The 25,792-nt window shown below is 41.8% G+C and overlaps 1 protein-coding gene across 3 annotated transcripts in view; it reads left to right on the forward strand.

Annotated features, from left to right (window-relative positions):
• The first annotated feature begins 304 nt into the window (after positions 1–304).
• CDH18 (cadherin 18) overlaps positions 305–25,792 on the forward strand; it is a 625,894-nt gene continuing 600,406 nt past the window's right edge. For 2 of the 3 annotated variants that reach the window (XM_053397113.1, XM_053397118.1), the window contains exon 1: positions 305–766. The gene's annotated coding sequence lies outside the window, so the exon portion shown is untranslated. Of the gene's footprint in view, positions 771–25,792 lie in introns of all 3 variants that reach the window. The other variant, XM_053397117.1, reaches the window with a different exon arrangement.

The raw sequence follows: 25,792 nt of genomic DNA on the forward strand, positions 1-25,792 counted from the left end.
ATAATTATAATGCTCCGCGTCTGTCCTGCAACTCCAGAAATCAGACTGAAAGTGTGTGAGGGCATGAGGATATTTTAACCCCAGCGCACAAAACATCCAGCCTTTAACAGGTCCTGCATGCAGTGCAGGCTGGAGAGGCACACATTCCCACCTTTTCCCCTGACCTGTGCTTCTTAAACTGACACTTGCCAGAGCGAAATTGGGCTCTGTGTTTTGAGAGAGACAAATCCAGCTTTGAATGCAGCATCTCCTATTATCTCCCTCTTTCTTTCTAGGAGGATTGGGTAACAGTAGAAAAATTTCCTGGTTTTAAACTCTTACTGTTTTTGTGCTGCTCTTGGAAAAAGACCCTGGCCACCGGCAGCAGAACCTTGCCTATTGATTGGCTGTTTAAACGGGGGCCTGTTGGATCCAAATAAGCTGGATTGATTATACAGCAGCAGAAGGAGCTGAGTGCACAGTGAGCGTTGAGGCGAGGAAGCAAGAGAGAGAGAGAGAGAGGAAGAGAATATGTACTATGGCATCAGTATGTAACTGCTGGAGCCAGATAATCCTGCTACCTAGCTCCCTCCGTGGACAACTTACTGTGCAGCTTTCTTCCTTCGTGAGAGGATGCCAGCCGTATGCCGGTGAATCAGCTAATAGGACTGGACCTTGGAATAGTTCATTTGACTTATAATCTGTGTCTTTGAATTGAAGATTCACTACTGACAACAAGCCTGGGGTCAGTAAGCCCCCTCAGAGCTGAAGATGCTTATTGAATAAGGTAAGTTTAAATATGTGCCCTTATCACTAGGATGTGGTTAAGCTTCAGGTAGTACAAGCCTGGCATTTTTGCATCCTTAAATGTACAGGCTTGCCTGTGTGTGGGAGAGCAAGAAAGAGAAGTACTATGTATAGCAAGAGAAAAAAACAAACTGTAAAAGGGAATAATGGTTGTTTAACCTCAACCCAATAGTAGTGAAATGATGCTCCGCTAACTCCTTGGGAAATGTTTTGCTAGCAAACTCCCCCCACAGCCCCCCCCTCCACAAATAAGCAGCATATGAGGGTGGACAACGTGGTAAGATGTTTTATTTCTATGATTTTATTTATTATTTACTAGTCCTGCTGTACTTGTCAAATAGCTTGCTTTTTGGGGGGTGGTATTTTTTACTGCTGTTTTTGCTGGGCATTTGCAACTGCTTTAAAACAAATCCGTCACTTGTGAACTTAACTCCAGTGCAAAAGCAACTGTTGGTGGTTGTCTAAAAATAACATGGATTGGCAGGTCCAATAAATGGTGCCCTAACACTAGAATGCATCTGCCTGCAGAGACCAGATCAATATTTCTGAGACAGCATGTGAATCCCATGAGGTTATGATCTTGTGTCTTCAGTTTCTGGAGCATTTGTCCCATTTCTGAATATATTGCCTATTCTCATGGGCGAAAACGACAGGTTTTGCTTCACCTGCAAAATCATCGGGATTGGAAGGAAATACTTTCTTTAGCCCCGTCTGGAAACTCACAGATGTGAAGGGAAATTCTCTCTGTAAGCTGTGTGGACATCAGGAGGCTGCTTGATTTTGGTTTGTGTAGGTGATGGGTGTATATAGAGTTAAAGCAGTATCACTTCAGATTAATAGGCTTTGCATTATGTTAATCCAGCTGTGCTGATCTGCATCACCTTTTAAATATCACCTCGTCTGCTTATTCTGCTGCTTATGATCACAGCCAAAAGGGTTTTGTGTTCTCTTTTTTTGATGCTGCTTAATTGCTAGGATTTCTTCTTATGTGTAGAGAAATGGGAGTTGCTATAATGGAGCTTTTGATTAGCTTATTTGCATACTCAGCCACAACTTTCCTGGGGGTTGTCCAATTAACACAATTTGCATAGCATGCTACCCTCACAACAGTGACTTCTTACTCTAAAAGGTAGTCTCACATGGCCAACCATGCTTTTATGCACACAGTAATTAATATTCCATCCCCCCACTCCCCTCCAGTAGATTAAGCTCAGCAGGCTCTGTGTATGCACACACACACACACACACACACACACAATTATTTTTAACTGATATCCAGTTTCGTTAAAATGAAATTTGGTGTCAAAATACTGGCGTAGTCCAATACTGGTCATACGTATATTGCACTGTGTTAACTGGCATTTACTTCCAGGTAGCAGCACATAAGATTTTTGCCTTAGTTATTTGTGCTAAAGGAAATGTGGGTTGTGGTTTCTGTACACACTTACTCAGGAGTAAGTCCTATTGAACTCAGTGGGACTTTGTTCTGAGCAGACACTCTAAAGATTGCACTGTCACACTTTAAAAAGCTGAAGCCCTTTGATGGACCAAGGTATCTGTTTGAATTGCGAACTGGAGGAATCAATAACAGAAGGGTTTTATTTTAAGAATCGGTACAGAAGGAACACTTGCAACCGGAACACTTAACATGTTATATACAATGGCAGGCAAATAGGCTGTGGTACTGGTTGTCAACCAAATACACAGCTTTTTTTTTTTTTTTGCTTCCGCAAAACTCTAGGAACACAGTCCAGCCAAACTCTTATATCCCAATTGAAAAGTTTGATGCTTTAATGTATCTTATGGAAATCAGTAGGACTGAAACCTGAGCTAGCTGGATCATGCTTTAAGTGTGTGCTGTGGTCATATTTTAGAAAGAGGAACACTGACTTACCTGTATGCTGGTTTTGGCTAAAGCTTTTGAATTCCATTTGGCATTTATGCAGTTGCACAGATCATTTAAGCAGGACTGTAATAGCCTTGGTTACTTTATGAAGAGGCTCAATTTAAAACCAACATATCCTTGGGGAAGGGAGGATACCACACAAATGGGCTGAGGAATATTTCCTGTCTCTGTCTCGTGAGGTGGACTGGTTGTGGCATCCTGCACATCATGTCAAATATAGTGAAGTCTCTCTCTTTTACATTTCCTGCATTGGATATCATTTTGATGAAGTGCTGTGGTGAAGCTTCATGACATAAATTTCTCTGCTCTCTACATTGGGCATCCTTGGTCATTGTGTCTGGGCTCTTTAAGGACAACATATTACTTATCCTGGGGAGATTTGCTTTTTCTTCACTGTCTGCGAAAGAATCCCTCATAATAATTAGCAATGTCACTTTGCAGCAGAGGGAATATAATTGACTCCCACTCATACACAGTGTCTAAAAACATTACCACTATGATATGCACACTTGGGTAACTCAAAAAAAATGGAGCTTCTATAAGGATTTTTACAAACTAAAGATATCAGGCACACTCTTTACTTCTGTATGGTAAAGCTAATATGGATTGGAGAGTTTTTCAAGGATGACTGGAAGCACATGTGTTCTCTGCTGTTGGCCCTGTGATGGAAATTCCTAACTATCTAAAACTGGTTTTACATGCTTTGGAAATGTCCATTTTTGCTTTTATACCTTTGAGCATAATCAGTCCGTATTTTGTTCTGATGTTTTCATTTGGGCTCACTTAGACTTCCCCGTTCTAATAACTTTGCCTATTTGGGAACAAATTTTCTTTATGCTGTGGAACAGAAATCCTTTTTTTCTTCCCCTGCAGTTAACTTCTTAGAGCCATTAGGGGGCTCTTTCTTCCTATGTTATTCACGCAGCAGGCTATGTTACAAAAATACAATTGATCCTTTCTGGCTTGCTTTACTGATTCTAAAAAGTTCTGCTTCAATTGGCTTATTTTAAATGTAGTGATACTGTATCCAGCTAGAAATATTTGTCCTCCTTGATATTTGATGATAATGAAAAAAAACTGTTTCAGATGTTATTGGATCACCATACATTAATATATTAGGATTTTTAGTTCTTTCTCTCTCAATCTCTCCTTGAAAAGATGGAGTGAAGTGTTATATAATACAGCATAAACATTCTTAGCATACATAGGATAAGAATTCTGGTATCAAAAGGTGTTTGGGAGTTGACTGAGGTGGTTCTGGGTGGCAGGGATAGTAGAAGGTACAAACTGATGTCTGGTGCAGGAAGATTTGGTGCTAGAGGAAGGCAGGATTTGGCCTCCACTTCAGGCAGCAAAATGTCTTAGGCCGGCACAACCCAACCATACTCAGCCCTTGACATCATTACTTAAGGAACACTGGATAGCAGAGTTGCCAGACTCAAAACATGTGCTCTATCTAGAAGTTTGAATCTGCTCTTGAGAGATGTGGGGAGACAAGATACTGCAGGAGTTCATATAAAGCTAATGAAAAGAATGTAATTGGTTCAACGTATATGGGCCTCAGTCCTTGGGTCACTTAGTACTCATAGTGAGACAAGAAGCTACAATATAACCTTGTTAAGCTTTTTAAGTAGGTCATTTTACAAGTTTAAGGCAAATAATTTTTGTGCCCAATTCATTGGGAAACAACTGTCTCATTTTAAGTGGGACATCCCGGATTGACATTAGCTTCCCTCGCTTCCAATCCCAATCCCAGCTGTCCTGTTTTGGCTCCCAGGCTTTGGCCATGCCAGAGCATGCAGCCAAAAGACATAGCTGGCTTTGTCCCACTCTGTGGCATGAGTCAGTTGGCTCATGCCAGAATGCAGGACCAAAAAAAGTTGGCCAGATTAAGCACAGGGTGAGGCCCTAAGAGCTTGTAAGGGCTCCTCACTGACCCAACCTGGCCATGCAGTCATTTACTGGCCAACGTGTGGGGCTCTCAAATTCTTTTTGGTAGCAGAAAGGCAGTGTCAGCTTTGAATGGGAGCCATCTTTTATTATTATTATTTGAAAGCAAAGGAAATGCCACATTTATCTTCTTCTTTTTTAGATTATGAACCAGTATCAACAGTCCTGGTTGTTGTTTTTTTAAAAGCACTATATAAATATTACAGTTGCACCTTGGGTTACAGACGTTTCAGGTTACAGACACTTCAGGTTACAGACTTCGCTAACCCAGAAATAGTACCTCAGGTTAAGATCTTTGCTTCAGGATGAGAACAGAAATCGTGCGGCGGCAGCGGGAGGCCCCATTAGGTAAAGTGGTACCTCAGGTTAAGAACAGTTTCAGGTTAAGAACGGACCTCCAGAATGAATTAAGTTCTTAACCCGAGGTATCACTGTACTAACTGTTTTTGCACTGAAATAGCTCTTCAGGTCTAATGCCCAAAGCGTCTGATAGTGTTTAATTATATAATTACTCATTTCACTTGGGTTTTTGAACTAGAGAAATTGCATAATTCTCTGAATTCCAGTATTAGACTTGAATTTAACGTCTGTGGAAAAACAACAGATGTATTGGATTCTGTTTGTTGAATGATTGCACTTAGTATAAGGATTTCTGCTGTATGCATAAAATGGCTTCTTGCTATCGGCATAATACTGATTTGTTTTGTGAGTTATTCCATAGCCATGATAACCCATGAAGTATCAAGCTCACATTATTTTTGAAGTAAGTCTAAGTAGTTCTTATAAGCGAGATCATCAGCTTTGATAAAGTACAACCTCTCTTTCCCTGAAATTGCTCTGGAGAAACGAGTGAGCAGGGAGTTAGCTATTGTTGGATAGAAGCCTCACCAGCTGTTCCTTTTCTTGTCAATATATCAAGTAAGATTTGAAATACCGATGTGCTAAATGCAAATTTCAGTTAGCACGTTACAATTTTGAAGAGCTTCTTCCCCCGCCCCTCTGCAGAGGATTTCCCTGTGATAAAATGTTCTCTTGATGATTTAGGACAAGCCCATCTTATAAGCCACCAAACTGAATGCAGCCATTGCCAGGTGCTTGACAACCATTTCTTCCCCCACTTTTGTAATCACAGGAAGGAACCAAAAGATGGAGGATTATTGATCACTTGCTGGGATCCTTATATGCAGCTGGTGGGCTGTATTCAGCTCAGAGGGCTTGCTTTAGTAAATCTTGGTGGCTCAAAATGCACAAACGTTTGGATATCCTGTTGAAAAAGAGGGCAGGGTTCCTGCACATTTTGATAGTTGTGTAGAAGAGGGGATTACAGCAGGAGTAGTGGTCATGGCAAGCTACACTTGTTGAGGATCTCTTCTGCACAGCTGCCCTCATTTTCACCTGAGTCCCCTATGCAGACCTGCTCTCATATTACAGTATTGTTGGAGAAGAACTTTTATTCTTCCTGATGTACCTCAAGTGAATTATGCAGATAAGTATGAATGGCATTTAAATGTTGCTTTTGTGAAGGCAAAATCGATGCATGTGGCATAGGTTGGGAGGCAGAAGAACCCTGAACTACAGGTTCTCCATTTTATTGTTTCTTTTATAATCATTTTTTAAGTGCATATGCCTGGAATTTTCCAATTGCATGTTAAGCTTCCACCCATCCACACATTCACAGTGGATCTTCAGCCACTGGAGGATCTTGGGACCTCAAATTTCAGTGATGCCCTATGCAACACCCTCACCTCTCTGCTTCCATTCTACCTCATAGTTGCAGCACTCCCTGTGGCACCTCTGAGGCTTTGTGCTCAGTGCAACCAAACTGGTTATGCTCCTCTAAATCTATTTCAGGTTGCCACTGTTACTGCTGCTACTTCCTCACAGGCTGCCGCTACTGCCGACACCTCCTGTCACTGCTGTGTGGACCAAAGCTCCCATCACTAAGTGATCAACATTATAATTTATAACAAAGAACAAATTGGGATGTGTCAAAACTGATACGATGAGAACGTTGATATCATAGCTGTCAGCTTTTCCCTTTTCTTGCGAGGAATCCTATTCGGAATAAGGGAATTTCCCTTAAAAAAAGGGAAGAGTTTGCAGCTATGGTTGACATTAATAATTATCATTTTTATATCCCATTCTAAAGTGTTCACAATTCCTTCAGACTGTAATGCTTACATTAACTTGGTAAGATATGTCAATATTCTTTTCCACATTCCGAAGATGGGGGCCTGAAGTTGAGAAAGAGTGGCTTGCTTACCAAAGGCTATCTTCTGAATATGTGGCTGCTCTGTTTATTCCTGACATCATGATTTTTATAGTGGTTGGCAAATATATTTCCTTTTATGCACTTTTTACATTGTTCTGAAATTCTTCACAAGGGAGAGTGGTGCAAAGTGATTCCATGGTAAAGATAAGTGATTCTGAAACACAGGCTAATGAAATCTCTTACAGTCTGAGGCATGGTGCTTAAATATAAATAAAACATTCAGCAATGCTGAATGTTTAAAGATGGCTAAAGCAATTTTTCAGATGTGTCTCAGTATGAAACTGGAGGAGCATCCTAACAGGATTTCAACAGACCCACTGACATGCCAAATACTTAAGACTCCTTCTAGTCTTTGATGTTCCTGGATCTCTTATGAGATGCCTACCTATTGATCCATTCCAGTTGGCCTTTTGTATTCTCTGGATGTACACATTCCTAGAGGTACACATGTGGCTGTGGAAAACATGGACACCAGCATGCCCCCCCTACTCAGGGTGACAGAGAGTTAATACTCCAAATAAATCAACATATGTAACTAGAGTCAGATAACAGGTTTGCCACTTCTGGTACATCTGATGGCTGAGCAATGACTCCACCTCAACCTGGGTGGATCTAGCCTCAGAGAAACTGGGGTTCCAGATCTACCCCTCCATTGGTTCTCAATAGGTATAGGTAAAAGGTAAAGGACCCCTCAAAGGTGACTATGGAGTTATAGAATCATAGAATCATAGAATCATAGAGTTGGAAGAGACCACAGGGGCCATCGAGTCCAACCCCCTGCCAAGCAGGAAACACCATCAGAGCACTACTGACATATGGTTGTCAAGCCTCTGCTTAAAGACCTCCAAAGAAGGAGACTCCACCACTCCTTGGCAGCAAATTCCACTGTCGAACAGCTCTTACTGTCAGGAAGTTCTTCCTAATGTTTAGGTGGAATCTTCTTTCTTGTAGTTTGGAACCATTGCTCCATGTCCGCTTCTCTGGAGCAGCAGAAAACAACCTTTCTCCCTCCTCTATGTGACATCCTTTTATATATTTGAACATGGCTATCATATCACCCCTTAACCTCCTCTTCTCCAGGCTAAACATGCCCAGCTCCCTTAGCCGTTCCTCATAAGGCATTGTTTCCAGGCCTTTGACCATTTTGGTTGCCCTCCTCTGGACACGTTCCAGTTTGTCAGTGTCCTTCCTGAACTGTGGTGCCCAGAACTGGACACAGTACTCCAGGTGAGGTCTGACCAGAGCAGAATACAGTTGCAGCGCTCATCTTGCTTTCAGGCTGAGGGTACCGGCGTTTGTCCATGGACAGCTTTCTGGTTCTTGTGGCCAGCATGACTAAATGGCTTCTGATGCAACGGAACACCATGATGGAAACCAGAGTGCATGGAAACACCATTTACCTTCCTGACACAGCGGTACCTATTTATCTACTTGCACTGACATGCTTTTGAATTGCTAAGTTGGCAGGAGCTGGGGCAGAGCAACGGGAGCTCACCCCGTTGTGGGGATTTGAACCACCAACCTTCTGATCGGCAAGCCCAAGAGGTTCCGTGGTTTAGACCACAGCACCATACCTGCAGTCCACCTGAAGGAAGTGCTGGATCTACAAACTTTGTCATGGAAGACAAAAACCTGTACTGCCACCCCACTCTCCTGGTTGTGAAATCCATGTGACTTTTTTTTTTTTTTTAAGTGTTGCCTTTGGAAACTTTCCAAATGCTTTTGGAAAACTTTTGGAAACTTTCCAAATGCTTTCTGCTGACCCTCCCAGCACTGGCAAAGGATACACCACCATCCTCAGAAAGGATGGGAGGAAGGCAGCTCCAGCTGTGGTGAAGTCCCTGAGCCCTGCTCAGCCATGACACCCTTCACTACATGCAGTCCTAGTCCTGGGCCCAATGAGAGTGACCAACTTGCTCCTAAGTAAGACAGTGGGTAAAAGGGCACCACTTCCTCTGTCAAAGACCACCCAAGGACACCCTTGCCATGTTTCCTTAGGAGTCAATGGAGCTTGTCTACCCTGGGAGGTGTGTGGACTGGCAGAGGTACTTCTAGCAACTGATTGAGCAGCTGTGGACATGGGATCTGGCAGACTTACAGCCAGGCAGGTAATGTGACTCCTGGTCTCTCCTGCTTACCTTTTGCAGGGCCTTGGAGAGAAGGCATCCATGGACAAAAAGGTTGTTCTGAGGCTCACATGTTCTCTTTGCTATAAAAGCTGGTCCAGTGTCGAGGGCCTTCTGGCCGTTCCCTCGCTGCGAGAAGCCAAGTTACAGGAAACCAGGCAGAGGGCCTTTTTGGTAGAACGCCCTCCCACCAGATGTCAAAGAGAACAACTACTAGACTTTTAGAAGATATCTGAAGGCAGCCCTGTTTAGGGAAGCTTTTAATGTTTAATAGATTATTGTATTTGAAAGCCGCATGGCGGGGTATAAATAAGAAATTATTATTATTATGTAAAAGCAGAGGAGCAATGGCCTTCCCCTGTCCATTTTGAGGGGTATGGTGGGCATACAGGAGAATTTTCTCCAATTTTGCCACCTACCTAACCTACCACCCAGGGTACATGCACCCTTTTGTACCCCAGATCTGGCACTGTCTGTGGGTAGACATGACATCCAAGCAATGTCTTTCCACTCATTGTTGAAACCCTCAGTTCATTTCTTGGCTCCATTCAATTCTTCCAGCCCTTAATTAATTGTGCCTAAATCACTGGCTACAAACATGGAGAGGTGGAGCAGGTGAGTTTCTCATGTAACAAATGACAATCATAGTGCTTGCACTTTTCTGCAAATGCTAGAAATATTCTGAGGAAGAAAGAAAGAAAGAAAGGAAGGAAGGAAGGAAGGAAGGAAGGAAGGAAGGAAGGAAGGGAATCTGGGGGTTATAGTTCGTCCAGAGGGGCAACTGCCCCCTTGCCTGTGGCCTTCCAGATGTTGTTGCACCCCATCTATTCCAGCCAAATAATGACATAGGAGCGCTGAGCAGTTTTGCATGTCGCAACCCCTGGACTTTGCAAGACTGTAAGTTCAGTTCACATAAAAAAAATGTAGGAATGATTTGTTTTACCATGTGGGTAGACAATGCAGTATTGGCAAAGCAACAAGAATTACTGTAAGTGGGGAAAATGTACTATATCTTGAAAAATGTACCGTATTTTTCACCCCATAGGACGCACTTTTTCCTATCCAAAAATGAAGGGGAAATGTGTGTGCGTCCTATGGGGCGAATGCAGGCTTTCGCTGAAACCTGGAGAGGGAGAGGGGTCGGTGCGCACCAACCCCTCTTGCTCCCCAGGCTTCACGCAGATCTCCGCAAGCCGTGGGAGCCCGCGCCGGGCTCCCATGGCTTGCAGAGAGTTGCCTGCATGCTGAAGCCTGGGTGCGCTGAACTCAGCACACCCAGACTTCGCACAGCTCTCCGCAAGGCGCGGGAGCCCGGCGCTGGGCTCCCGTGGCTTGTGGAGAGTTGCCTGCATGCCGAAGGCTGGGCCCGCTGAGCTCAGCGCGCCCAGACTTCGCACAGCTCTCTGCAAGGCGTGGGAGCCCGGCGCCGGGCTCCCACGGCTTGCGGAGAGTTGCCTGTTCTTGGGGGCTGGGGTCGGGGGAAGCTCGGGCTTCCCCCGCCCCGTGCCTGGGGGGGGGATAATTTCCCCCCTTTATTTCCCCCCCCCAAAAAAAAAACTAGGTGCGCCTTATGGGACGGTGCGTCCTATAGGGCGAAAAATACGGTACTTGGTCAGTATTAAAGGCTGTAGATAGGTAGCCGAAATACAGTGAATTGCTTGTATCCCATGTGGAAGTGATCCTCATTGTGGAGACAGCTAGAGATAGTGCAGTTACAATTGCCTTTACTTGAATTTCAGAGTCCTTAGAGCTAAGCCAGAGACACTTCTGCTCAGCTAAGACGCTGATTATGCTTTGGACTAGAACAGTGCATGGACAATAATTAATGACATAGGTCTGTAGAGTACAAAATACATCAAAAGGTTCCTGCAGAAGAGCTGATAGCAAGAAAACGTTTCTTAGGGCTTATTGTCCTCCATCGGCAAAATGGCACTTTGGAAAATTAAGCTGTTTACTGCAAAAACAAACTCATTGCGACGCCTTTAATTATTTATACCGTCTATTTTTAGCTTAGGTCTTTTTCGTGGATTCTGGTAGTTATGGAGGCACCGTATCAGGGAGTATATACTGTGCAGTTTATTGAAGAGTTTCCGCATAAATCAATGCAAGTTTAACTTTCTGGTCATGGGCTGTTTTGGCTGCTGATAACACATGGTAATGAATTGCTTTCTCAAATTCACAGGAGGCGGCACGAAAGATCGCAAAGTTAGAGGTTCAGAACAAGCAGTAATTTCTCTAACCTGTTGGTGGGAGCAGGAGACTTTATCTCACTGTGCTTCCCTCTCTGGTCTGCAGCCCTCTGCTAACGTTGAAGGGCAAGCAGCAGGGCTATTTAGGGTTCCTTGACAGTTCATGGGGTTGCTGAAAGCAGAACAAGATTTTTTGTCCCAGCATAGTACAACTTAAGAGCTGGGGATGGTAGGTATGCATGTGATCTCTAGTGCAGGGATGGGGAACCTCAGGTATCCCCACCCCCCAAGACTCAGTTTTGCATGCCCAGAACTCATCTAGACTGGTAAAGAAAAAGTCATTTATATGTGTTGTATGTGCGATATGGAGATGCGGGTGGCACTCTGGTCTAAACCACAAAGCCTAGGGCTTGCTGATCAGAAGGTCGGCGGTTTGAATCCCCGCGACAGGTGAGTTCCCATTGCTCGGTCCCTGCTCCTGCCAATCTAGCAGTTCAAAAGCATGCCAGTGCAAGTAGATAAATAGATACCGTTCTGGTGGGAAGATAAACGGCATTTCTGTGCGCTGCTCTGGTTTCGCCAGAAGCAGCTGACCACATGACCCAGAAGCTGTCTGCAGACAAACACCGGCTCCCTCAGCCAGTAAAGCGAGATGAGCACTGCAACCCCAGAGTTGTCCGCTACTGGACTTAACAGTCCAGTCTGGACTGTTACCTTTTTATGTTATCTTTTTATGTGTGACACAACATTGTGTCACCAGATGGCAACGTGGAGTCCTGTTTTTCTCTACCTGTTTTCCCTATTTAAATTGACAATGCTTTAAAGAAAGAATAAGAATGAAAAACTAGAATCCTGAGAAGCTTGCCAAGAATGCTGCATTTTCCTCTTCATTATTACTACAGTAATTCAGATTGTCAGGAGACAGTTTTCAGAATTCTATGCAGACTTGTGGATTTTCCTGTGGAGTCAGTAATGTGTAGTCTGCCTCCAAGTGTTGAGTAGTAAAGTGAGGAGAAACTGGGTGATGCGTATGCCCATGTGAGAAGCAGGACTCTACTAATTAATTGTATGCAGCAGGGGTTGCCAACCTTTGGGGACCCATGGGCACATTTGCAAACTGGAGCAAACACAGAACAGTCAAGCACATACTGCAACCTATTATCTTGACTACAGTAGAATGGTTCTTTCAAGGCAAATTTCAGCAGAGGAAGGGGACCTGGTGTGTGCCAGAGAAAGCTTCTGTAGATTCTTGTGGACCTGTGGGCACCATGTTGGTGGTCTCAGGGGTAGAAGGGGTGGAATATTCTAAATGTTGGAGGGAAGCAGCAGCAGGAGAAGGACTTATTTTAGGCAGGGCAGATAACACTCTGAGAAATCCCACGGTGACATCACTCTCACTTAAAGATCTCTGAAACAATTTTACAAGAGCTTTGCAGCAGCTCTTGCTGATATAACACATGTGGAGGCAGATTTGTTGTTGTTTTCAGTGTCTCTGCAAAGCAAGTGTTAATTACAATTCTAAGCCAACGAGATCCTATGCTTAAAATACATGACTGCTTGCTTTATGCTCCTAAAGAGTATCAGGGGGTTAGAATAAAAATCACATCATGCTTTCTTTCTTTTTTTAAGTATACAAATATATTCGGTGGTTGGTTGTTCTCAAAGATCTGTACAATTCAGCTAAGCTAAATGACAGCTCTTTGTTATAGTAGAGGAAATAATCATATAAACTTCAGCTTCCTTAAAGTAACTGGCAGATAAACAGACAACAATACAAATAACTACATACAAACTCTTAATACATTATGTGGCTGCTTCCTAGAGAAGTTTGATCAGCTCCTTCCCTGTTGTCCTTCCACTGTCAGACAAAGAACTTTTTATTCCAACAGGCCTTTAGAAACTGACTGGAAAGAACTAGTGTTATGATGATGTTGTTTTGTACCTTGGAAGTTGAACGGAGTCTGTTTGACTTCCAAAATGTTCAAAAACCAAATCACGGCTTCTGATTGGCTGCAGGAAGGTCCTGCAGCCAATCGGAAGCTGCAGAAGCCCCGTCGGACATTTGGGTTCCCAAAGAACATTTGCAAACCGGAACAATCACTTCTGGGGTTGCGGTGTTCAGGAGCCAAAATGTCCAAGTTCCAGGGCGTTCGGGATCCAAGGTACGACTGCATATGTTTTTTAATATATCTCTTTATATTGTTTTAATTCTGTTCATGTTTGATTGCATTTTAATGACTATCTTTCCCCCTTTTTTTCTTTTTCTATTTTATCTGTAAGCTGCCTTGAATCCTGGTCTGGGGCAAAGGTGGGATATAAATAAGTATTGATAAATGGCACCCCAATCTCCGAGCAATACAAGATTCCAAGTGTTCCAGGCACTTGCCTGTGGTTCGCTGTTTCTTTTGGAAATGAGGCACAAGGGAAACTGCAGTGTCTTTATGATATATAGTTTATTTACACATATGTACAACCTGAGCCTATGATGGAGGAGTTCACAGCATTAATACCCCAAAAGAGTCTTGTTTCTCCCATAGGCAAAGCCTTGGATTCAAAGAGAAATCAAACATTGCTCTCTGATCCTCTCTCCAGCTTACCTCTAGTTCACATCACTGCCCCAAACTTCAAACTGTTGTTTTTTGCCCTTTGCACTATCTGTGAGTTGCAGGAGGGGCTGCACCCATGTGCTGTGTCACAAAGAACTTTCTTTGCTTTGTTCTCTTAATGGCTCATCACCCAGGCAATTACCTCATCAAGAAGCTCACCTGGCTTGATTAGATTTTAACACTTGTTGGGTCCAGATTTTAGAGGGGTCTGGTACCTATGAACTCATAACAATATAATAATAAAAATAAAATTGCACTTTCTAAAATATGCATTATATGCATAATATATACATTTTGTGAGCATAATTTTGCTTTTAAACACCACCATGTTACTTGAGCATCTCCCACACAAGCAGGTGTTCAATGCAAACAGTCCTATGCAAGTGAAACTCGACTGGATCAGAACTGCCTAATTCAGTGTATAAATTGTGATTAAAAGGGATTCCTCTTCCATTCCTAAGCGAAACCAGGTTTCATTGCAAGTAGGTAGAACAAGATCCGTAGGGGAGGGGGGATTATTCAACAGAGTGCAGCGCCTTTCTCTCTTCTTCTCAGAAATAAGTCTCTGCCCAGGTTTCCAAAATGAAGCCTTGAGTAATGTTGCCGATTATATGACTTGACTCCTCCATATTTTCTATCTGCTTCCTTTCTTTACCTCATCACAAATAAAACAATCCTGGCAGCTGGAGTTACTATGCCCTTGGAGAATGAATAGGAGTTCTGCTTCTGTCTTTCCAATTCATCAGATTCTATTCTTATTGGCACATTGTCCAAAATTAGGAGCTGGCATCCAAGAACTTAGTAGCCTTTAGATCAGAATTTGCTACACAACACACACACACACACACACACACTTACTCACTTACTTTGGTGAATATGTTATCACAATCTATCCTCAACCCTCCAGTTGTTTTTGGACTACAACTCATATCAGCCACAGTCAGCATGGTTGTGCTGGCCGGGACTCTTGTGAGTTGTAGTCCTAAACATCTGGAGGAAAGCAGATTAGCACAAGTTGCTTATTCACAACAGCTGTTTAGAATAAAAATGGGAGCTGGGTTTAATGAAGTCTGCATCACCATTTTACATGTGAGAGTGGATCCTTCCTGTACACTTACATCATCACAGCTCGAGTACAAATATCATCTAATTGAAATATATCCTCAAACTGCAATGAGCAGTGCCTACTATAATTAAAAATGTCTGTAAAAGTGTAACTTTATGTCACATATGTCACAGTTAATGTGCAAAATTTGGTGAATGTCAACACTCAGATGGGATGGGAATACTGATCTGATCCGATATGAATATTATGAATGGAATATTTTGAAAACCCAAAGACTATTTGATTGCTAAGACAATGCTGCTGGAAACCTGTTCAGTAATTTAAAACTCTAAAATCTGGAAAAGCTGAGATGGGGTGGATTTTATAGGTCTTCATAGTCCGCTCAAATGCACACTTCATGGGACTTTGTGTCTACACATTCAGATGTGCAATTTGTCCAGTTTCTGCTTTTCTTCTGCCTTTCTTCATTTGGAAAAGAAAACTGCAATCAGGAAAATTGTGTGCAACATATTTACACATGTACACCAGGGCCACTCACACATGACTTCCTAGGTGGAAGGCAAGGAGTACATGATCCTTGGGGTTTATATGCACACTCTTTTGAGGAGAATATCTGAACCAGACCGAACTGCACCTAGAGGAAAAGTGTTGAGTCAATGATAGCTTCATTGTTTCTTTTTATTCCGCTAGTTACTACCACTTAAAAGACAATCCAGTGGCTTGTCTCTTCATCCAACAAATGGAACAACAGATGTCTATGTGATTTATCTCCTTCTGATACATAACGTTGGTTAGCGTAAAGTTAACTCCTGTACAATTCTCAAATAGTAACAGATTGGATGGCTCCGCCCACCTCTGAAAATGAAAACTGGATGCAAGTGATGTAGCCATTGTTATTTGAAAAATAAATAAATAAATGAAAATTTACCCAGTAAATAGAAACTTAGCGATTTGTTTTTTTAAAAAATTTTTTATTGGTTTTTCAACATATAATATAAAACAATACAAAAGACAAACACTAACAAACAAACATATAAACATGTATAATTTCATAGATTTTTTCATGTACCCAATTTCAGCGACTTCCCCATGCCTCCCTTTTCTGCATCCCTGTTTTGAGCTTTTTTTTCAGCAACCCCTGGTCTAAATTACTTATTAATTCCTTTCTTTAACCCCTTTCTTTCCTCTTATCCAATCATTTATCGCTGCAAATCTGTTATGCTTTACCCATGGCATTTTAACACTCAATAATTTTACAAGAATTTTTAAGATAAAGTTTAAATTTCTTCCAATCTTCTTCCGCCGTCTCTTTCCCTTGGTCACGGATTCTGCTCGTCATCTCCGCTAGTCCCATATACTCGATCACCTTCGTCTGCCACTCTTCCAGTGTGGGTAGTTCTTGTGTCTTCCAATACTTTGCTAGTAGAACTCTTGCTGCTGTTGTAGCATACATAAAAAACATCCTATCTTTCTTTGACACCAATTGGCCTACCATGCCCAGGAGAAAAGCCTCTGGTTTTTTGTGAAAGGTACCCTTAAGCACCTTCTTAATTTCATTATATATCATTTCCCAGAAGGCCTTAATCCTTGGGCACGTCCACCAAAGGTGATAGAAAGTACCTTCAGTTTCATTACATTTCCAACATTTATTATTGGGCAAATGATAAATTTTTGCAAGCTTGACTGGGGTCATGTACCACCTATAAATCATTTTCATAATGTTCTCTCTTAAGGCATTACATGCCGTAAATTTTATACCGGTGGTCCATAACTGTTCCCAGTCAGCAAACATAATGTCATGACCAATGTCCTGTGCCCATTTAATCATAGCTGATTTAACCATTTCATCCTGTGTATTCCATTTCAGCAGCAAATTGTACATTCTAGACAGGTTCTTCGTATTGGGTTCTAACAATTCTGTTTCTAACTTTGACTTCTCCACCTGGAAGCCGATTTTCCTGTCCTGTTTGAAAACTTCATTTATCTGGTAATAATGTAGCCAATCTCTTACTTTAAACTTCAGTTTCTCATAACTCTGTAATTTCACACTTCCACCTTCTTGTTCTACAATTTCCCAATATTTTGGCCATTTAGATTCCATATTAAGTTTTTTAACTTCTTTGGCCGAAACTTAGCGATTTGAATCATCCTGGCTCTAGTGATTGCAAGCAACCTGGTAGTTCAATACCTGTGTTTGCTGTTGTGGCTCCTCACTTGCATTTAGCAGCTGTTGATTGCTTGGTTCACTGAAGCATATGATGCTGAACAAAACCATGGGTCAATAAAGTCATTTATAATGATCTGTCCACCAGCTAAAATGGGTGATGAATCAGTCTAAATTCCCTCTGGTGCCAGTCCTAACTGGAGAAGTCCATGGTTTTGTAGGAGGCAATCACATAATGGGCCAGCAAACCACACATTTCCATCATTAATTTTTATTACCCTTGTCAGCATTTTAAATCTGGCTTTCTCATCTGAAATAAAAAGACACAGAAGCAGCAAACACAAACATGGGATGATACTGGAAGAGATTGAAAATTTTAAAAGGTCTTAAAGAGCTGTTTCTTAGATTAGATTCTGATGGTGGTAATTGTTGGCAGCCAGTTCTCCTATACTGTGTCTGTTTTTTCCATGTTTACCTGGCTTTTCCACCAGAAGAGGGTATAGGTGTGTGTCTGTGTCTTCCTATATACATGAAAATGTAAAGGGGGGGATGAAGTAGGGGGGTATGGGAAATTATATGTCCCCCTTCATGCAACCTGCACAAAATCCTTCTTAGCCTGTGATTAGGGAGAGATGTTAATCCGACCACTAACATCACCACCAAGAAAAAAGGGAGATACCCAAAGCAGAAAGATATTTAAGAGTGGTTGAACAGCCACATATTAATAACAATAACAATATAACAATAACAACAATATTTTTTATTCATTTGTACCCTGACCATTTGACTGGGTTGCCCCAACCACTCTGGGCAGCTCCCAACAAATTAAAACACAATATGACATCAAACATGAATAAGTTCCCTGAACAGGGCTGCCTTCAGATGTCTTCTAAAATTCAGATAGTTGTTTGCTTTCTTGACATCCGATGGGAAGGCACTCCACAGGATGGGCCCCACTACCGATAAGTAGTTCTCTACCATTCCCATAGGTATCTGTGGACCACAGCATGAGAACAGCATGCTGGACCATCAGGGCTCTTCTGATAGTCTTGACATTACCGCAGCGTTTATATTTCCAATGGTGCTAATCTTGGAACTTCGTATTAGCTATATTGTGCTGAGTAAACTACTATCTTTGCTGGGGAAGCAACAATGGTGAGTTGTATTTGACTGCTAGTAATTGTGTATATGTTTGCATATATACATATAAAGTAGAAAGTGCAAATTATATACAAATTAGTGCCTCTTTTTTTGTTGTTGAAGTGGCCATTCTATATACCAATAGCATTCAAACAATGGTAGAAATACAGCATTTCTTTTTGGAGACTCAATTCATTAAATATGTCCTTTAAATAAATATCTGGATCCAATGAATATGCTATGAAAAGTCAAGTGTGTGCAGAAGTTATAGTAAGCAAAGCAGCTGTGAGCCAGAGCTCTTCAGGAAGAAACATAGGAAGCTGCCTTATACTAAGTCAACCTGTTGGTCCATCCTAGCTCAGTATTGTTGACACTAAATGGCAGTGACTGACTGGGGTTTCAGGCAGGAGATATCTGCAGATGCCAGGAGCTGAACTTGGGCTCTTTTGTATGCAAGGCAAGTGCTCTACCACAGAACTATAACCCTTTCCCATGTGTGTTTAGGACTCAGATGAAGCAGCATACAAAGCATTTCCCCAGAACCAGCAGCAGAAAGATATTTTATCTGCATGCAAACCTCTGCCATATCACAGGCATTGTGATTTCTGCCTTTAGAGATTGGTGTTTACATCCAGTTTGTTCTGATATAGGTAAGCCATCAGGGGAAAGACATGTCTCCGCACATTATTCATCACGTTGCATTAAACGTGCATGGTGTTTCAGGGGGGAAAGTGTGATTATATGCACCAGAATATAAAGTCTGTTCACCCAAGCAATGTTTTTAACAGCAGCAGGTTAGTACTTACTGCACAAATATTCAAAATGATGACCCTGTGAGAAAAATTTTCGTTGCAACAAAATCCCATTGAAAGCAATGAGATGACACTATAATGGGATTATTTTAAAACATATGATGAGAGACATGAGGCTTCAAGTTTCACCCCTAACATCTTCATTAGAGACCTAAAGTCTGAAAATGGAGACATGTAGGCAACTCATGTGCATGTTTTCTTGAAAATAAGCAAAACCCTCCTACTTTCTTCAAAGGAACTTGCATTCAAGTGACTACAGATACAACTGCAGGTCCACCTGCTGGATTGCAAATAATAATAATAATATAATATAATAATAATAATAATAATAATAATAATAATAATAATAATATTTTATGACTTATAACCCAGCTGGTTTCCCCAGCTACTCTGGATGGCTTCCAGTACATATAAAAATGTAATAAAAGTCAGACATTTAAAAACTACACAATACAGGGCTGCTTTCAGATGTATTCTAAAAGTTTTGTAGTTCTTTCTCTCCTTGACATCTGATGGGAAGGCGTTCCACAGGGAGGGCACCACTGCCAAGAAGGGCCTCTGCCTGGTTCCCTGTAACTTCAGTCCTTGTAGTGAGGGAACTGCCAGAGTACCTCAGTTTCTGGGCTAAACAATGGGGGTTTTTATGAATAGATTGAGGCTGTGTATTTATCAGCACACAAATCCCTGAAAGAATCCTGGAAACCGTAGTTTGCTAAAGGTAATGGGAACTTTAGGGACACGGGTGGCACTGTGGGTTAAACCATAGAGCCTATGACTTGCCGATCAGAAGGTCGGTGGTTCGAATCCCCGCAACTGGTTGAGCTCCCGTTGCTCAGTCCCAGCTCCTGCCAACCTAGCAGTTCGAAAGCACATCAAAGTGCAAGTAGATAAAAAGGTACCGCTCTGGCAGGAAGGTAAACAGCATTTCCGTGCGCTGCTCTGGTTTACCAGAAGTGTCTTAGTCATGCTGGCCACATGACCCGGAAGCTGTACGCTGGCTCCCTCGGCCAGTAAAGTGAGATGAGTGCCGCAACCCCAGAGTCAGCCACGACTGGACCTAATGGTCAGGGGTCCCTTTACCTAATGGGAACTTTAGTTATGAAGGGTAATTCTTTGGGGAAGCCATGTGCTTTAAATATATGGTGCGTATGCAGCCTTACTGATGTCTCGGGGGCGGCGGAGGTGGCTGCAGCCTTTATGCATTATTTGATCTAACTTCCACATAATTAATAGTTACCTCTGAACAAAATGTGATTCATCCATTTCAGATAATAATAGATCAAATAATAGATTCATTCCCTATTTATGTAACCTCTCTGTTTTGAAAGCCCTCTGTTTTCCTAAGCCACCACTGCCCATCTAAAGCCATGCTTCCCAAATCAGATTCCTCTTTTGTTTACTTTTATTTTTCAATGTGAAATTACAACATAAATTATAGATACAAAACCAAAAAAAGAAAAAGGAAAAAGAAAGAAAAATTATAACGTTCATGGTACATAGATTTTGACTTCCTTCCACTGTTTTGGGACTTCAAATTTTCAATCTTCTTAATTGCTGTGTTATATTTATATTACTTCTAGCTTTATACCTATTACAACCATTTATTCATTTACTTCCCAAATCAGATTCTAACAGATTAACCCACAGACAGTGCAGTTTTGAACATCCCATTCTGTTCAGCTCACAAGGGGCTTTGTAGGAAATTGGGGTAACTTTAAATGTTTCCTTTAAACCACTAGAATTGAAGTGCATAATGGAACTGAATAGAAAACGCGTAGAGGCAGAGTAGACTCTACAGCAAGTAAAAGAATATAGGAAAATATTGAATTCTGATTCCTAACAGCTAAGATGTGCATCATCATCACCATCATTTTATTTGTATGTTGCCTTTCCACAGTTAAAACAATGCTCAAGGCGGCTTACCATATGAGAAGCTTTACATAATTACAAATATAGCAAAGTAGTCATTAAAATAAGTAAAACACATTAAAACTACATAACCAAACCGAACAATTTCCACATAAAAATAAAGATACAAAAAGTTAATATCAGTAACAAGGGCAAAAACTCCCAGTGAAACTTTCCCAAAAATACCCCAGCCCTTGTTGGACAGCAGCCACAGCAGCCAGGTGGAGAGAGGCAGACATTAATTATTTGGGTCAATATTTTGTCCCCAAGACGTATGTGTTATCAGTTGCTCTGTTCCAGGTATTTTTTTTTTAAAAAAACAAGTCTTTCATCTTTTAAGAAAGAGCAGGAATAAGAAAAGGTTCATTTAGTGGCTCATAGTGGCTCGTCATATATGGCCTATGTGCTGCATTCAGCTTGATGGGCCACAGGTTGTGCAGGTCTGTCTTATCTACTTCTTAGAGGAAATCTAATTTATTTTCATTCATCTTACAGACAAGAGTTTATTCAGATTTTAGGTCTTTTAGAGGTGCTCGTCTTTGCTTTAGAGGTCAAATGAAATCTTCCTTTCCTATAGTGACGGGCACACGATTTAAAGATAAATTGTGCCCCTTAGATAGTTTATTTGACAAGTGACAACCAGGCTTTATTGCATTGTGTTAATGTTTGGCAGGTTGTTTAAATATGCTAGACAAGATGGTGGTATTTTTCCCACTAACACATGCTATTATATGCAGCTTTTCATTCAGTGAGAATTGTGGATTACCTGGGAGAATTCTGGGAGGCAACTGATAAAGGGGCTTATTTTTAAAGCATTTGTGCTCCCTTTTGCATTTTCATAACAATGGCTGAGCATCAAAATACGGTTTTCAAAGCCAGTCTGCTGATGCTGTGGGAGCACCGATTGGAATGTACCACATTACCAAGTTTGCTGTCACAATTCACAAGCAGCTCCTTATCTGTTTTAATTTAGGAGCTATAGTATAGGCATATCAATTATTTTTTACTCAAATTAGACCAGACATTTACCTTGACAGTTTGCTTCTGTTTGAAATGCTTCCTCCAAATTTTTCCTGAACATATCTGGCTTAACCTTTCCCTGTCACCAATATGCAGTTAATAACATATATTCTAAAAAAAAAGTTGATATTGCTCATTGTGAGCCCAAACTGAAAGTCCAGAAATTACAAGAAACACCTTCCCTATTAATCAGAAGTCAGTTGCAATTCATTCCATGCTTGAGCCTGATATGCTGTCAACCTCTAACAAAGAGGTGAATAACTTCTGTATTTGCAAGAACATGGTAGTCTTGGGAATGTTCTAGTCTCCACAAAGTCTCCACCCAGATATTGTCAGGCTTCAGGGGCTCTGCATCCTTCCCCCTTGGACATAGAAAAGCAATGCAAAGCTAAAGCAATCTCTTACCAGTAACAGAAATGTGTAATGAAAGCAGCAAAAGAACAAGCGGCCATTCTCGGAGTGCAGGTGCTCCCACTTTAGGTTCCACCCACTTCCCTCTAGTTGCTTCCATCCTCCTGTCTCCTAGCCACCTGATCTCACAACCTTTGAGTCTTTTGTGCAGCCACCTTATCTAATCTCCTAGCCTTGGGACTGAGAGACTGCGCATCTACCAGTGAGAGAGAGTCAGCTAGCTCATTCTCTTCCTGTTCACCTCCCAGTTCTGCCCAACTATTGTCTTGCGAACTGTGCCCCTCAGCAAACCGTTCTTCCAAATCAACACTACTCCACTGCTCCTGGAGTTTCAAGATCCTGGCCATGAGCAGGGGGAGGGGTAGGCTCCCACCATTCCTCATCAGAGTTGTACTCCTCAGTCTGGTCTCTGAAAGATATAGGGTCACCATGTGGCCTGGATTTGCTTGGATTTTTAGCCATGCTACCCAGCACATGTTTAGAACATGAGTTCTCCAGCTTCCTTAAACTGTAAATAAATACAGAAATGAGTTGCAGAACATTCAATATAGTGCTATAGTGAAACAAAGGTATTAGATCTCCTATTTTCCCTAGAATGTTGTTGCTTTGATAGAAAGAGTTTAAAGTGTTCCTTTAAAGCATTTTGTCCCTTTTCTCTAGAATCTGTGTGATTCAGGGTGCTTTGTCCTCCCCTAAACTATTCTGAGAAGCTGAATGCAATTTATATAAGAGTATTCTCTTTTAACTTTCTTTTTTAAGAACCATGGATGGAATTTTGCATGACTTCTCCTCCTCCTCCTCCTTCTTCCCCTTCTTCTTTGCAGCCTTTCAGACTATCTAATTTTGTAGCAAGTAGAAACACTCCGGTATGGATGGTTGTAGCTTCCAAACCAGGACCCCCCTCCAAAAACCCCCCAAACAACACTAGAATCTTTTACTGTTGCTGAGACAAAGTTATAGTTAGCTGCAACTACTGCAAGCAAAACAAAGCATGCCATGCTAACAGATATGAGGAGGTTGTCTTGACCTGCTGAAGGCATGATAATTGCTAAATTATAATAAAGTCACCATTTTTATTATTATTAATAATAATAATAATAAAAATAATTTATACCCCGCCCATCTGGCTGGGTTTCCTCAGCCACTCTGGGTAGCTCCCAACAGAATATTAAAAACACATTAAAACATCAAACATTAAAAACTTCCCTAAACAGGGCTGCCTTCAGATGTCTTCTAAAAGTCAGATAGCTGTTTATTTCCTCGACATCTGGTGGGAGGGTGTTCCACAGGGTGGCGCCACTACCAAGAAGGCCCTCTGCCTGGTTCCCTGTAACCTCACTTCTCGCATTGAGGGGACCACCAGAAGTCCCTCGGAGCTGGACCTCAGTGTCCGGGCTGAACAATGTGGGTGGAGACGCTTCTTCAGGTATAGTGGGCTGAGGCCATTTAGGGCTTTAAAGGTCAGCACCAACACTTTGAATTGTGCTTGGAAATGTACTGGGAGCCAATGTAGGTCTCTAAGGACCGGTGTTATATGGTCTCAGTGCCCCCTCCAACTTACATTTGGGCACAACCATTTATGTTTGCTATACTCAGTAAAATTATTATCACAAAGCTGTTGTACTTCTGTTTTTGTTCTCTAAATTTAAGATAATGTGTTAATTTAGGGAGCCATGAATTCCCAAAGTTTGTCCATTCATTTTTTGATAGAATCCCAATCTCCATATTCTGGCAAGGAGTATTTTTGCTGCAGCTAGCTTGTCGGAAGATACTATTGTATGTCCTGACAAACCAGTGAACTTTTTCACCTGAGACAAAAAGGAAAATACTGGCTGGAGAGGAATGTCATACTCTTAAGACCTTTTTAATTTGACTTTTAATTTTTCTCCATTACTTGTTTTTCCAACATCATCTTCCCACCACATGTGAAAGAAATCTCCTTTGGGCACTTCTGGCATGTGGTAGGATGGGTTTTATTGATTGTTTTGTATCTGTCATTAAATTCTTCCTGTTCATTCTGATGGTTACATAGTGACGAAATTGGCTTTTAATTTGTTTGTTCCTATTATGGAATGGGGAAAGGGTTTTAATTGCTGTCTTCTTCTTTGCAGGCAGAGCAAGTGCTCATTAATTTATTTTAAATTTTATGAGCAGAAATTTGTAAGTGTGCTCATTACAAAATAAAATAAAAGAGTGAGGAATTGCTCAAGCTACAAAGAGAGGGAGAGAGAGAGAGAAGTCTGATCCACACGCTGCTCTTATGATGTGCATAGGCTTCTACTGCTGCTATATTCTTAAAGAGCAATTATAAAAGAAGTTTATAACATGGAAAAATTTCATCTCCGCCAAGCTAAGCAGTTGGCTCCTTACCTCTCTCCCCTGACCTAGCCACTGTGATCCACACGACGGTCACCTTCAGGCTTGATTATTGTAACTCACTCTACGTGGGGCTGCCCTTGAGAGTGACCCAGAAACTCCAGCAGGTGCAGAATGCCGTGGCGAGACTCCTTACGGGGTCCTTGCTGTGGGATCACATTCACCCAGTGCTATACCAGCTGCACTGGCCCCCTGTGGAGTACACGATCAGGTTTAAGGTGCTGGTTTCAACCTTTAAAGCCCTATATGGCCTAGGACCCTCATACCTATGGGACCGCCTCTCCTGGTATGTCCCACAGAGGACCTTACGGTCTTCAAACAAAAACATCTTGGAGGTCCTGGGCCACAGGGAGGTTAGGCTGGCCTCAACCAGAGCCAGGGCTTTTTTGGCTGTGGCCCCAATCTGGTGGAACGCTCTGTCACAAGAGACTAGGGCCCTGAGGGACTTGACCTCTTTCCGCAGGGCCTGCAAGACAGAGCTGTTCCACCAGGCCTTTGGCCAAGGCACAATCTGACCCCCTCCTTTGGTAATCCTCACAGAACTCTAGCCCCATGGTTGCCATTAATTTGATTTTGAATTGATTTTAGAATGAATTGATTTTAGAATGTTGTGTTACTTTTATTGTTGTTAGCCGCTCTGAGCCCGGCTTTGGCTGGGGAGGGTGGGATATAAATAAAATTTTATTATTGTTGTTATTGTTATTGTTATTGTTAAACACTGGAAAGCAATGATTGGTGCAAAGTTATCTTGGGAGCTTCATAACTAAGTGGGGATTCAAATTCAGTTCTGCTCAGTCCCCATTATCCACTGCACCACACTAGCTCTCCTATATGGCTGTGTGTGTGCATTATCAAACAACTGAATGTGATCCTCTTGCTTTCCATTCACTGGAATCTTCTGGAAAGCAATTTGTGAAAAAATAGAAAATAAAATGCCAAGTTATAAAATGTGGTAGCTGAAACGATACATTCCCAAATGCCTCTTTTAAAAGTGTTAATACAGTCGTACCTTGGATCTTGAACGCCTTGTGACTTGAACATTTTGGCTTCTGAACGCCGC

The sequence above is a fragment of the Podarcis raffonei genome, chromosome 7, assembly GCF_027172205.1.
Source record: "Podarcis raffonei isolate rPodRaf1 chromosome 7, rPodRaf1.pri, whole genome shotgun sequence".
In the NCBI taxonomy this organism is placed as follows: domain Eukaryota; kingdom Metazoa; phylum Chordata; class Lepidosauria; order Squamata; family Lacertidae; genus Podarcis; species Podarcis raffonei.